Consider the following 15,306-nt stretch of genomic DNA (forward strand, 5'->3'; position numbering starts at 1 on the left):
TTTCCATTTCCTTCAGGTATAAGGGAAAATGAAAACTCCTCAAGCCTTCAAAAATATCAGTTAGATGATTTAACAAACCTCTTCTTTTGAACCAAAACCTGAAAGAGCTGAGAAAAGATTGGTGTTGTTCTTCTATGGCAGGTTTGACCAAGTAAAGAGTAAGAAACTATGATCCTAGAGTTAGATAATTGAAAATGTCTGTTATATTCAAAGGGATTCCTGTTTAAGAAGCCAAACACCAGTTTGTATAGACCAGATACAAATAGCTGAATGAAGACTACAAGAGCTTCCTGGCACTCGTAGGCAATCGTGAATTTTGGCAGTGTTACAATGAAGACATTTGAACTAGCCAATGCAAAGCTGAAATTCATATCCAAAGTTGAAATATGAGAGGAAGCTATATTATAACTTTGTGGCCAACAGTCCTGTTAGGTTAAGGGACATCAATAACTGTTATCAGCTGAAGAGCAGCATCTTGGCTTTACTTCAAACATTTGTCTGAAACATTGCCCTTTTTCTATACTGGTGAGAATGGTTCTGTGTGAATAGGGTCTGTGTTCTTTCTAAAAATAGAGATTTTATATTTCAAAATTCTACAATCCACCACAAGGGGGACCCCAGAGCCTCTGGATTTGAAAAATAATTTCAGATATCTTGTTTGTTAATTCTTTAAGAACTCTTATAATTTGGTTATTATTTAAAACATGCCTTTTCTTTTTTATTTATTTTTATTAGATATATTCTTTTTTTTCCATTTTTTATTAGGTATTTCGCTCATTTACATTTGCAATGCTATACCAAAAGTCCCCCATAGCCACCCACCCCCACTCCCCTGCCCACCCCCTCCCCTTTTATGGCCCTGGCGTTCCCCTGTACTGGGGCATATAAAGTTTGCGTGTCCAATGGGCCTCTCTTTCGAGTGATGGCCGACTAGGCCATCTTTTGATATATATGCAGCTAGAGTCAAGAGCTCCGGGGTACTGGTTAGCTCATAATGTTGTTCCACCTATAGGGTTGCAGATCCCTTTAGCTCCTTGGCTACTTTCTCTAGCTCCTCCATTGGGAGCCCTATGATCCATCCATTAGCTGACTGTGAGCATCCACTTCTGTGTTTGCTGGGCCCCGGCATAGTCTCACAAGAGACAGCTACATCTGCGTCCTTTCAATAAAATGTTCATAGCAGCCTTATTTCTAATAGCCAGAAGCTGGAAGGAACCCAGATGCCCCTCAACAGAGGAATGGATACAGAAAATGTGGTACATCTACACAATGGAGTACTACTCAGCTATTAAAAAGAATGAATTTATGAAATTCCTAGCCAAATGGATGGACCTGGAGGGCATCATCCTGAGTGAGGTAACACATTCACAAAGAAACTCACACAATATGTATTCACTGATAAGTGGATATTAGCCCCAAACCTAGGATACCCAAGATATAAGATATAATTTGCTAAACACATGAAACTCAAGGAGAATGAAGACTGAAGTGTGGACACTATGCCCCTCCTTAGATTTGGGAACAAAACACCCATGGAAGGAGTTACAGAGACGGAGTTTGGAGCTGAGATGAAAGGATGGACCATGTAGAGACTGCCATAGCCAGGGATCCACCCCATAATCAGCATCCAAACGCTGACACCATTGCATACACTAGCAAGATTTTATTGAAAGGACGCAGATGTAGTTGTCTCTTGTGAGACTATGCCGGGGCCCAGCAAACACAGAAGTGGATGCTCACAGTCAGCTAATGGATGGATCATAGGGCTCCCAATGGAGGAGCTAGAGAAAGTAGCCAAGGAGCTAAAGGGATCTGCAACCCTATAGGTGGAACAACATTATGAGCTAACCAGTACCCCGGAGCTCTTGACTCTAGCTGCATATATATCAAAAGATGGCCTAGTCGGCCATCACTGGAAAGAGAGGCCCATTGGACTTGCAAACTTTATATGCCCCAGTACAGGGGAATGCCAGGGCCAAAAAGGGGGAGTGGGTGGGCAGGGGAGTGGGGGTGGGTGGATATGGGGGACTTTTGGTATAGCATTGGAAATGTAAATGAGTTAAATACCTAATAAAAAATGGAAAAAAAAAAAAAAGAAAGAAAATGCTGTCTTTCTTCCACTGGATGGTTTTAGCTCCCTTGTCGAAGATCAAGTGACCATAGGTGTGTGGGTTCATTTCTGGGTCTTCAATTCTATTCCATTGGTCTACTTGTCTGTCTCTATACCAGTACCATGCAGTTTTTATCACAATTGCCCTGTAGTAAAGCTTTAGGTCAGGCATGGTGATTCCACCAGAAGTTCTTTTATCCTTGAGAAGAGTTTTTGCTATCCTAGGTTTTTTGTTATTCCAGATGAATTTGCAAATTGCTCCTTCTAATTCGTTGAAGAATTGAGTTGGAATTTTGATGGGGATTGCATTGAATCTGTAGATTGCTTTTGGCAAGATAGCCATTTTTACAATGTTGATCCTGCCAATCCATGAGCATGGGAGATCTTTCCATCTTCTGAGATCTTCTTTAATTTCTTTCTTCAGAGACTTGAAGTTTTTATCATACAGATCTTTTACTTCCTTAGTTAGAGTCACGCCGAGATATTTTATATTATTTGTGACTATTGAGAAGGGTGTTGTTTCCCTAATTTCTTTCTCAGCCTGTTTATTCTTTGTGTAGAGAAAGGCCATTGACTTGTTTGAGTTAATTTTATATCCAGCTACTTCACCAAAGCTGTTTATCAGGTTTAGGAGTTCTCTGGTGGAATTTTTAGGGTCACTTATATATACTATCATATCATCTGCAAAAAGTGATATTTTGACTTCCTCTTTTCCAATTTGTATCCCCTTGATCTCCTTTTGTTGTCGAATTGCTCTGGCTAATACTTCAAGTACTATGTTGAAAAGGTAGGGAGAAAGTGGGCAACCTTGTCTAGTCCCTGATTTTAGTGGGATTGCTTCCAGCTTCTCTCCATTTACTTTGATGTTGGCTACTGGTTTGCTGTAGATTGCTTTTATTATGTTTAGGTATGGGCCTTGAATTCCTGATCTTTCCAAAACTTTTATCATGAATGGGTGTTGGATCTTGTCAAATGCTTTTTCTGCATCTAACGAGATGATCATGTGGTTTTTGTCTTTGAGTTTGTTTATATAATGGATTACATTGATGGATTTTCGTATATTAAACCATCCCTGCATCCCTGGAATAAAACCTACTTGGTCAGGATGGATGATTTCTTTAATGTGTTCTTGGATTCGGTTAGCGAGAATTTTATTAAGGATTTTTGCATCGATATTCATAAGAGAAATTGGTCTGAAGTTCTCTATCTTTGTTGGATCTTTCTGTGGTTTAGGTATCAGAGTAATAGTGGCTTCATAAAATGAGTTGGGTAGAGTACCTTCTACTTCTATCTTGTGAAATAGTTTGTGCAGAACTGGAATTAGATCTTCTTTGAAGGTCTGATAGAACTCTGCACTAAACCCATCTGGTCCTGGGCTTTTTTTGGCTGGGAGACTATTAATAACTGCTTCTATTTCTTTAGAGGATATGGGACTGTTTAGAAGGTCAACTTGATCCTGATTCAACTTTGGTACCTGGTATCTGTCCAGAAATTTGTCCATTTCGTCCAGGTTTTCCAGTTTTGTTGAGTATAAGCTTTTGTAGAAGGATCTGATGGTGTTTTGGATTTCTTCAGGATCTGTTGTTATGTCTCCCTTTTCATTTCTGATTTTGTTGATTAGGATTTTGTCCCTGTGTCCTTTAGTGAGTCTAGCTAAGGGTTTATCTATCTCGTTGATTTTCTCAAAGAACCAACTCCTCGTTTGGTTAATTCTTTGAATAGTTCTTCTTGTTTCCACTTGGTTAATTTCACCCCTGAGTTTGATTATTTCCTGCCGTCTACTCCTCTTGGGTGAATTTGCTTCCTTTTTTTCTAGAGCTTTTAGATGTGTTGTCAAGCTGCTAGTATGTGCTCTCTCCCGTTTCTTCTTGGAGGTACTCAGAGCTATGAGTTTCCCTCTTAGAAATGCTTTCATTGTGTCCCAAAGGTTTGGGTACGTTGTGGCTTCATTTTCATTAAACTCTAAAAAGTCTTTAATTTCTTTCTTTATTCCTTCCTTGACCAAGGTATCATTGAGAAGAGTGTTGTTCAGTTTCCACGTGAATGTTGGCTTTCCATTCTTAATGTTGTTATTGAAGATCAGTCTTAGGCCATGGTGGTCTGATAGGATACATGGGACAATTTCAATATTTTTGTATCTGTTGAGGCCTATTTTGTGACCAATTATATGGTCAATTTTGGAGAAGGTCCCGTGAGGTGCTGAGAAGAAGGTATATCCTTTTGTTTTAGGATTAAATATTCTGTAGATATCTGTCAGGTCCATTTGTTTCATAACTTCTGTTAGTTTCACTGTGTCCCTGTTTAGTTTCTGTTTCCACGATCTGTCCATTGATGAAAGTGGTGTGTTGAGGTCTCCCACTATTATTGTGTGAGGTGCAATGTGTGCTTTGAGCTTTACTAAAGTGTCTTTAATGAATGTGGCTGCCCTTGCATTTGGAGCGTAGATATTCAGAATTGAGAGCTCCTCTTGGAGGATTTTACCTTTGATGAGTATGAAGTGTCCCTCCTTGTCTTTTTTGATAACTTTGGGTTGGAAGTCGATTTTATCCGATATTAGAATGGCTACTCCAGCCTGTTTCTTCAGACCATTTGCTTGGAAAATTGTTTTCCAGCCTTTCACTCTGAGGTAGTGTCTGTCTTTTTCCCTGAGATAGGTTTCCTGTAAGCAGCAGAATGTTGGGTCCTGTTTGTGTAGCCAGTCTGTTAGTCTATGTCTTTTTATTGGGGAATTGAGTCCATTGATATTAAGAGATATTAAGGAAAGGTAATTGTTGCTTCCTGTTATTTTTGTTGTTAGAGTTGGCATTCTGTTCTTGTGGCTGTCTTCTTTTAGGTTTGTTGAGGGATTATCTTCTTGTTTTTTCTAGGGCGTGGTTCCCGTCCTTGTATTGGTTTTTTTCTGTTATTATCCTTTGAAGGGCTGGATTCGTGGAGAGATAATGGGTGAATTTAGTTTTGTCGTCGAATACTTTGGTTTCTCCATCTATGGTAATTGAGAGTTTGGCTGGGTATAGTAGCCTGGGCTGGCATTTGTGTTCTCTTAGTGTCTGTATAACATCTGTCCAGGCTCTTCTGGCTTTCATAGTCTCTGGTGAAAAATCTGGTGTAATCCTGATAGGCTTGCCTTTATATGTTACTTGACCTTTTTCCCTTCCTGCTTTTAGTATTCTATCTTTATTTAGTGCATTTGATGTTCTGATTATTATGTGTCGGGAGGAATTTCTTTTCTGGTCCAGTCTATTTGGAGTTCTGTAGGCTTCTTGTATGTTCATGGGCATCTCTTTCTTTAGATTTGGGAAGTTTTCTTCAATAATTTTGTTGAAGATGTTTGCTGGTCCTTTGAGTTGAAAATCTTCATTCTCATCCACTCCTATTATCCGTAGGTTTGGTCTTCTCATTGTGTCCTGGATTTCCTGGATGTTTTGAGTTAGGATCTTTTTGCATTTTCCATTTTCTTTGATTGTTGTGCCGATGTTCTCTATGGAGTCTTCTGCACCTGAGATTCTCTCTTCCATCTCTTGTATTCTGTTGCTGATGCTGGCATCTATGGTTCCAGATTTCTTTCCTAGGGTTTCTATCTCCAGCGTCGCCTCACTTTGGGTTTTCTTTATTGTGTCTACTTCCATTTTTAGGTCTAGTATGGTTTTGTTCATTTCCATCACCTGTTTGGATGTGTTTTCCTGTTTTTCTATAAGGACTTCTACCTGTTTGGTTGTGTTTTCCTGTTTTTCTTTAAGGACTTGTAACTCTTTAGCAGTGTTTTCCTGTTTTTCTTTAAGGACTTGTAACTCTTTAGCAGTGTTCTCCTGTATTTCTTTAAGTGAGTTATTGAATTCCTTCTTTATGTCCTCTACCATCATCATGAGATATGCTTTTAAATCCAGGTCTACCTTTTCAGGTGTGTTATGGTGTCCTGTATTGGGCGAAGTGGGCGTTCTGGGTTCTGATGATGGTGAGTGGTCCTGGCTTCTGTTAGTAGGATTCTTACGTTTACCTTTCGCCATCTGGCAATCTCTGGAGTTAGTTGTTATAGTTGTCTTTGTTAAGAGATTGTTCCTCTGTTGATTTTGTTACCCTCTATCAGCAGGCGTGGGAGACAAGCTCTCTTCTCTGAGTTTCAGTGGTCAGAGCAGTCTCTGTAGGCAAGCTCTCCTCTTTCATGGAAGGTGTACAGTTATCTGGTGTTTGGACCTCCTCCTGGCTGAAGGTGAAGGCCCAAAACAGGATCTTTCCCAGAAGCTGTGTTGCTTTGGCCAGGAAGGTGGCCAGTTGTCTGGAGTCGAAGATGTCGCCGCCTGAGAAGCTCTGTGGCTCTTGTCCGGAAGGAGGCCGGCCGTCTGGAGCTGAGGATGGCGCTGCCTCAGAAGCTCTGTGGCTCTTGCCGGGAAGGTGGCTGGTTGTCTGGAGCTGAAGATGGCGCCACCCAGAAGCTCTGCGACTCTCGCCCGTCCCAGAAACGGCTGGCACTCTGTATTCCACACGGTCACCCGTGCAGCCTGCCCTCCGCGGAGTCCCGGAGCCAAGAAGGCTCCCGCCGGTGCCTGTGCCACAAACCTCTCAGGCCGGGCAGACCCCCGTGCTCTCACCAGGAAGGTGGCCGGCTGTCTGGAGCTGAAGATGGCGCCGCCCAGAAGCTCTGCGACTCTCGCCCGTTCCAGAAACGGCTGGCACTCTATTCCACACGGTCACCCGTGCAGCCTGCCCTCCGCGGAGTCCCGGAGCCAAGAAGGCTCCCGCTGGCGCCTGTGCCACAAACCTCTCAGGCCGGGCAGACCCCCGTGCTCTCACCAGGAAGGTGGCCGGCTGTCTGGAGCTGAAGATGGCGCCGCCCAGAAGCTCTGCGACTCTCGCCCGTCCCAGAAACGGCTGGCACTCTGTATTCCACACGGTCACCCGTGCAGCCTGCCCTCCGCGGAGTCCCGGAGCCAAGAAGGCTCCCGCCGGCGCCTGTGCCACAAACCTCTCAGGCCGGGCAGACCCCCGTGCTCTCACCAGGAAGGTGGCCGGCTGTCTGGAGCTGAAGATGGCGCCGCCCAGAAGCTCTGCGACTCTCGCCCGTTCCAGAAACGGCTGGCACTCTGTATTCCACACGGTCACCCGTGCAGCCTGCCCTCCGCGGAGTCCCGGAGCCAAGAAGGCTCCCGCCGGCGCCTGTGCCACAAACCTCTCAGGCCAGGCAGACCCCCGTGCTCTCACCAGGAAGGTGGCCGGCTGTCTCGATATATTCTTTATATACATTTCAAATGCTATCCCAAAACTCCCCTATACCCTCCCTCAACCTGCTCCCCTACCCAGCCACTCCCACTTCTTGGCCCTGGCATCCCCCTGTACTGGGCATATAAAATTCCCAATGATGGCCGACTAGGCGATCTTCTGTTACATATGCAGCTACAGACACGAGCTCTGGGGGTACTGATTAGTTAATATTGTTGTTCCACCTATAGGGTTGCAGACCCCTTCAGCTCCTTGGGTACTTTCTCTAGCTCCTCCATTGGGGGCCCTGTGTTCCATTTTATAGATGACTGTGAGCATCCACTTCTGTATTTGCCAGGCACTGGCATAGCTTCATACGAGACAGCTATAACAGGGTCTCTTCAGCAAAATCTTTCTGGCATATCCAATAGTGTCTTGGTTTGGTGGCTGATTATGGGATGGATCCCTGGGTGGGATAGTCTCTGGATAGTCCATCCTTTTGTCTTAGCTCCAAACTTTGTCTCTGTAACTCCTTTCATGGGTATTTTTCTCCCTATTCTAAGGAGGAAGGAAGTATCCACCCATTGGTCTTCCCTCTTGATTTTCTTGTGTTTTGCACATTGTATCTTGGGTGTTCTATGTTTCTGGGCTGATATCCACTTATCAGTGAGTGCATATCTAATGACTTCTTTTGTGATTGGGTTACCTCACTAAGGATGATATCCTCCAGATACATCCATTTATCCAAGAATTTCAAAAATCCATTGTTTTTAATAGCTGAGTAGTACTCCATTGTGTAAATGTACCACATTTTCTGTATCCATTCTTTTGTTGAGGGACATCTGGGTTCTTTCTAGCTTCTGGCTATTATAAATAAGGCTGCTATGAACATATATACATATATGAACATATGTGTTCTTATATAAGAACATATGTGTTCTTATTACCAGTTGGAACTTCTTCTGGCTATATGCCCAGGAGAGGTATTGCTGGATCTTCAGGTAGTATTATGTCCAATTTTCTGAGGACCTCCAGACTGACTTCCAGAGTGGTTGTACAAGCTTGCAATCCCACCAAGAGTGGAGGAGTGTTCCTCTTTCTCCACATCCTCACCAGCATCTGCTGTCACCTGAATATTTTATCTTAGCCATTCTGACTGGTGTCTAAGTGGATCAAATCCCTCCACATAAGACCAGAGACACTGAAATTAATAGAGGAGAAAGTAGGGAAAAGCCTCGAAGATATGGGAACAGGGGAAAAATTCCTAAACAGAACAGCAATGGCTTGTGCTGTAAGATCAAGAATCAACAAATGGGACCTCATAAAATTGCAAAGCTTATGTAAGGCAAAAGACACTGCCAATAAGACAAAAAGGCCATCAACAGATTGGGAAAAAATTTTTACCAATCCTAAAAATTAGATTTTTATGAAATTTAATGTTTAATGAAGTTAGGGGAAAAAATCATTCTAAGTGAGACAGGCAAGGACCCAAAAGGCAAACATTGTATGTTTTCTCTTATATGTGGATATTAGCTTTTCGGCTTTAGGCATGTATGTTTTGGTCAGAATAACTACAGAAGTTAGGTAGCCAGTAAAGAGAAGGGACTCTTCCAAAGAAGGGGAAACAGCTTAGAGTATGATAAAGGGATAAAGGGGAAAAATGAATAGAAATGTTAAAACGAGCCAGGCGGTGGTGGCACACACCTTTAATCCAAGCACTTGGGAGGCAGAGGCAGGCATATTTCTGAGTTCACAGCCAGCCTGGTCTACAAAGTGAGTTCCAGGACAGCCAGGACTACACAGAGAAACCATGTCTCGAAACAAACAAACAAACACACACACCCCCCCAAAAAAACAACAACAAAAGAGAAATGTTAAAAGGGAGGGGGATGAGAAGGCAGGGTGAAGGAGAGGTTATGGTGAGGGACACTAAAAGTCTTCTGAAAAACCATATGGAAATCCACTAGATCTCCCTAAAGTACAAACACACACACACACACACACACACACACACACACACACACACACAAGCAATGCCTCATGCCTCAACTAGACTTCTTTTTCTACCAAGTAAAAATGCACACAAGGACTGGGTTACATCTTATTGCATCATTGGCCAAAGGGGTCCCATAGAGCCCCCCCCCCCAACATACACACACACACACACACACCACACAAAACACAGGCTATTGCTAAGGCTATTGGTTATATCATCATTTGACTTCTGTCAATGAACATGGAGAAGACAAGTTGTTGATCAACTAAAAGCCTCAACCTTACTAGCATTCATAGGGCTAGAGGGTACTACACATACTACCTACCAGAGGAGAATAGTGTTCATTAACATCAACCAGAGCTACAACCCCTGAGACCTATGACATCCTCTGCCTGCAAAATATATTGATGCAATAGTAGCACAAATCTTAAGGGAATAAATAGTTAACAACTTTGTGATTGGTTTTAAGGACCACTCCATGAGATGGAACACAAACCTAACAGTTAATAAAGCCAAGAACCCAAGACTCAACAGGTCATGGGCCCTAGGAGAAAACCTACTACTACTATTCTGCTAAATGAACATAGCAATAAAATAACTCCTAATGACATATAGCTATATCCACAAACTAATACATAACAAGCCTGATTCAAGCTTCCTGTAGTAGATGGTAATGAATCGAGACCTACAACTGGACAATATCTAGTGCGAGCGAGATACTTTGGAGCACTCAGCCCTAAAATGGGACATCTTCATCAAACTTCCCACCTCTCAAACTTCTCTGGTTGATTTTAAACATATCACCTTGCTATTTGCTCTGGCAGGGACACACACACACACACACACACACACACACACACACACACGCACACACACACACACATATATATATATATGTATATATATATATATATATATATATATATATATATATATATATATTCTATGTCTATCTCTAAGGTAGATTTAGGGTGGGTGTAGGTCAGTATAGGAGGTAGAAAGACTCTAAGAGCCAAAGGTGGAAGTTGACTCTAAGGAACTGCATGTTTCAGACAACTGGACTGATCACATTTGAACTCACAAAGACTGTAACAGTCTGAAAAGACCTGTACAATTTCAAACTAACAAAAGCCAAGCACTGAGAAGGGGAGTGGACACAAATTTCCATCCCAACCAGAGACTATTGATGCTGGGAAAGGGAAAAGTCTTCTCCCATGGAGTCTCACTATGGACATCAACAGCACTCCAGGCAGTCCCTGTGTCCAGGAGTAGGCCAAAACAAAATGGACTCCATAGTTTTTGTGTCCTTTTTGATTCGGTTTGGGTTTTTTTGTTTTGTTTTGTTTTGTTTTCGTTTTTGTCTTTCTTTTTTTTCATGTCTGTCTGTTTATTTGCTTGGTTTTTAATTTTAGCAAAAAAGAGAAAGAACATGAAGTTGTGTGGGGAGAGAGGTAGGAAGGATCTGGGAGGAGCTGAAGTAGAGGAAAGAACATAGAATATCAAAACATTAAACATTTTTTAAGAGTAAAAAAGGTCTCTGATCTAGTTTGACAAACTCTCATGTTATAAATCAAAAACATTAATCCATGAATTACTATTAAAGGTGATTTTAAATCTATCATCGTGATATTTGCTATTGGCTATGCCTATTAAAACTATTCATTCATTCTTGAGTTCTGCTAAATCCAACCAATAATTTTGAAGTTTTCTATTTTTTCTACTGATTTTTAATGCCTTTGCTTTAATATGTGATCATTTGTATCAATACAATCACAGAGTTTTTGGTTTCATGATCCATTTCTATCATTGTCTGTTGCTCTATTCTCCTACCTCTGCCTTTTGTAGTTGTCCCAAACTGGTTTACATATCTTTTTGATTACATCATACCATTCCTTGAGCAAGATTTTACCTTCTCAAATTAAAATATTCCAAGCACATTTTATACTTATGACACTCAACAAAAGTATGCAAATATTATCAATCTATGACTGCTTGAATACTTAATGCTCAACCTAGAATAGAGAAGATGACAATATATTTGTAAGGACTATAACTGGATCACAGATCCTGGCTCTCTGATATTATTTTTTAGTAACAGGGCTCTTTGGAGATATAATTATTTCTGCATACTGAGCAGTATTGAGCAGGTGGTGGAGAATGTGCTGAAGGGTAGCTTCAGGTCTGTATGCATGCCCAGACTTGTCAGGGCAAGGTTATGCCTGGTTTCCCCTAGACTAAAGGAAAGTCCTGAACACAGAATCAGTATATGATCACACAGGTCATACCTGTAAGAGTATTCCACAAGAGCAAACAGATCTGAGCAGACAGAAGCCATGTCAGATGAGTTCACATTAGAAGAGGAAGAAAAACAGGCAAGCAAACACAGGTGGGAGATTTCCCCCAGTAAAAGAGGATCAATGTCAGATGTGCTGGAAATACTGCCCAGATGCGCAGAGCCAGGCCACCATGTTAGACTCCTGAAGTTCTCTAACCTCCTTACTTCTGCTACCTCACCTCACCTCCTCACCTCCTTTGAAGGGTCCAACATTTAAGCTGAAATGAAGACTAGAGAAAACATAAATTTTATTTCCTTACCTATTAAAGAAGGTAGGAGTAACTAGAATTTTCATGAAGCTGCGATCTTTGATCATTATTTTATGACTTACTGAAACTATATTTGTCAGATTATGCCTAGGAAAAAAGTGAACAAGAAAACATGTGATTGCTTAAATATTCATCCTGCCTCCCAGGATGAGTAAGGATTATCAAATAAACTTAAGAAAACAGAGGGACCCAGACCTAAAGTAGCTAAACCAGAAGGAAGGCCCAAGCGAGGAAGATTGAATCTCACTTAGAAGGCAGAATAAAAATCTGTAAGAGGCAGACGGAGGGAGGGGAATGGGAGGGACAGAAGTGGGGAAAGGAATGGGAACTTCAGTGTCAAGTGTGGGGAAGGACAGGAGAGATGGCTTAGATGGGCATGAAAATGGAATGGAATGTACATCTGCAACTGATGGGGGTGAGGAAGTGGGGAATGGCATCTGTAGGACAAGATGGAGACCTGGGACAAGAAAGGCATCCAAGAATCAATAGGAGTGGCCTTAGCTGTGATAAACAACATTGAGGATCTGGAACCTGAGGAAGCCACCTCCTGTAGTTGGGTAGTGAGTCCAACACAGCAACAGGGACACAAACCTACCCACAAAACTTTCAACCCCAAATTTGTCCTGTCAGGGGAGGGGATGGCACAAAGACTGAGGGAATGACCAACCAATAATGGGCCCAACTTGAGACTCCCAAATCCCATAGGCAAGCACCAATCCATAAAACTATTAATGATGCTCTGTTATGCTTACAGATGGGAGCATGTTGTCCTCTGAGAGGTTCTACCCAGCAGCTGACTCAGACAGATATAGAAACCCACAGCCAAACAGTTGATGGAGCTTGGGAACTCTTATGGAAGAATAGAAGGAAGGATTGCAGTCCCCAAAGGGGATAGGAACTCCACAGAAAGACCAATAGAATCAACTAACCTGGACCCTAGGGCTTTCATAGACTGACTCACCAACCAAAGAACATATACAGGGTGAACCTAGGCCTCCTTGCACACATGTAGCAGATGTATAGTTGGTCTTCATGTGGGTCCCAAACAACTAATTTGGGGGCTATCTCAGAAGATGTTGCCTGTATGTGGGATATGTTCTAGCTGGACTGCCTTGTCTGGCAGCAGTGGGAAAAGGTAGCACCTAGCCTTGCAGACTTGAAGTATAGTGGTGGTGGTGGTGGTGGTGGTGATACCCAGGGGGTTGGCCCACATGATCAGAGAAGAAGGAGAGGACAGGATGGGGAAAGAACTGTGGGAGGGGGTGACCGGGTGAGGGGCAGTGGGTGGGATGTAAAGTAAATAAGTAAAAAATTAAATTAAATTAAAAAAAAAACAAAACCAACAAAAGAACCAACCAACCAACCAAACAAACAAACAAAAAAAAAACAGTGGAGCATCAAAGCTGTAGACACATTAGACATCAGATCCACAGGGTAGAAAAACACAAGGCCTGATTCCAGTCGGAAGTCATCTGGAGAGAGATATGGAAGTATCTGTCTCCAAGAAGTTTTGAGGCTCCTGGCAGACCTGAACTTCAAATCTGATGATTCTTCTGCAAAAGAGCTGCTAACAGTATTGGAAGGGGCATGGTAGGGTAAGATTCCCTCTTGTAGAGTTGGGCAATTTCTTGACTACATTGATGACTCAGGTCTATGATGCACTTCTTAAAGAATTGAAGGTGAAAGTAAGGGCTACATCTTCCACTGTGGAAAATGGGGTCTACTTACTAGATATCAAGGAGTGGGAAGAATATCACTTAACTTGCCAATACCCTGAATCTCTGATTTTATGAACTGACATGCCTTGCTGTGAGTATGTGAGTCTACATGAGAATTATTTAGGACCTCACAGATGCTGACCAGGTCTTCCCACCTTCTACTGTGCTGAAACATGGCCAAGCATAGTTTTGCAAGGGAACTATTTCACCCATGGTCTCCGTGGTTCCTATTCTATTTTCCACACTCTAAATAATAGTATAACCACATGTTCTAATGAAGCTCAAGTGGAATGACCTGCCTCTATAGTAAAATGGAACTTTGTGGTGCTGCATAGCCCTGTAGACCAAGTTTAGCTGTCTACCAGATCTAAGGTCTTCCTCTCCCTGATCAGGATCCTTCTACCTCCAACATGTTGTGATGGGTACTAATGACACAATATTCATCATTCAAGCTGTAATACTCATTAACTTCTGTTTATGCCTGTCATCTACTCTGACCACCTCTCCTGGGTGCATGTGATTCATACAGATGTGGGAAAAATCCATCATACCAGATTTATGCCAACAGCACTGTCTGTCTACTCTGCCAAGGAGGCTAAATGTGGTAACTGGGACAAATGTCACAGCATGGTGTTAATCCACATGAGACTATTTTTTTGAAACCCAATAGTTCCTCTAAAGATTTTGCAGATAGTTTTTAGTACAAAATGAGGGATGACTAGAGGCAGGATACTGCTGAATGGTAAACCAGTCTCATGCTCATAGAGTGATAGATTAGCTCTGAAAAATATATGGAGATTTAATTAGAAAGGAACAAAACCAAAGAGAAAAGAAAACAAAAACCAGGACTTGAGATGGTTGAGAAAGTGAAGTGATTTTGTAAGACAAAAGCAATAGGAGGGGAGACAAGTGAGGAGCTCTGCAAATACCAAAAGCACTGGCAACGTTCTGGGAATAAGGAAGCAGGGAAATCAAGAGGAAAGCTCGGAGTAGCCAGCAGAAGAGTGCACACATACATAGGCTATAAGGGAATGGAGCAACACGTAGGGCAAGGTGGACTCTTCACTGGCACTTGCTGAACTGAGTAATACACAAAAGGCACCTTTCAGTACATGAATGCTAGACACACGTGCAGAGACAACTGCTAAGGAAGACATCTGAGAATAATCAATGACTTACAGACTTACAGTTCTCACACGTGAACAAGGCTCTGGAACACAGCTGACGGACCCGGCAGTGATCTTCAGGTTAATATACTAATTATAAAGAGAAAGGGTTAGAAAATAGACCAACATACTAAGGGGTGTCATGAGTAGTAACAAGAAAGTCAATAGTACTATAGAAACCAAACATACAGGGGGGTAAGTAGTTAAAAGATGCTCTGGAAAGCAACAGAAATAATGCCTACTCACTTGACAATAGGGAGATAATTGGTGAGTTACCAGGAGTAATGTAAGCGGACTGCTGTGTGTGGGGCTTGGGTTGCTATGGGTATAATATACAGTGAAAGTTGAAAAAAAATGTGAACTTTTGTATACAAGGAACATGTTTGTGTACATACTGCTGTACATACATTTATAACCCATACAATGTAAGCCTGAAGGAGTTCCCTGTCAAAGCCTCAAGAACGCTCATCCTACCATGAGAGGAAAAGGACAGCAGACACACTACAGACATTTGATTGG

Source organism: Mus musculus, chromosome 6 (assembly GCF_000001635.26).
Source record: "Mus musculus strain C57BL/6J chromosome 6, GRCm38.p6 C57BL/6J".
Taxonomy (NCBI): domain Eukaryota; kingdom Metazoa; phylum Chordata; class Mammalia; order Rodentia; family Muridae; genus Mus; species Mus musculus.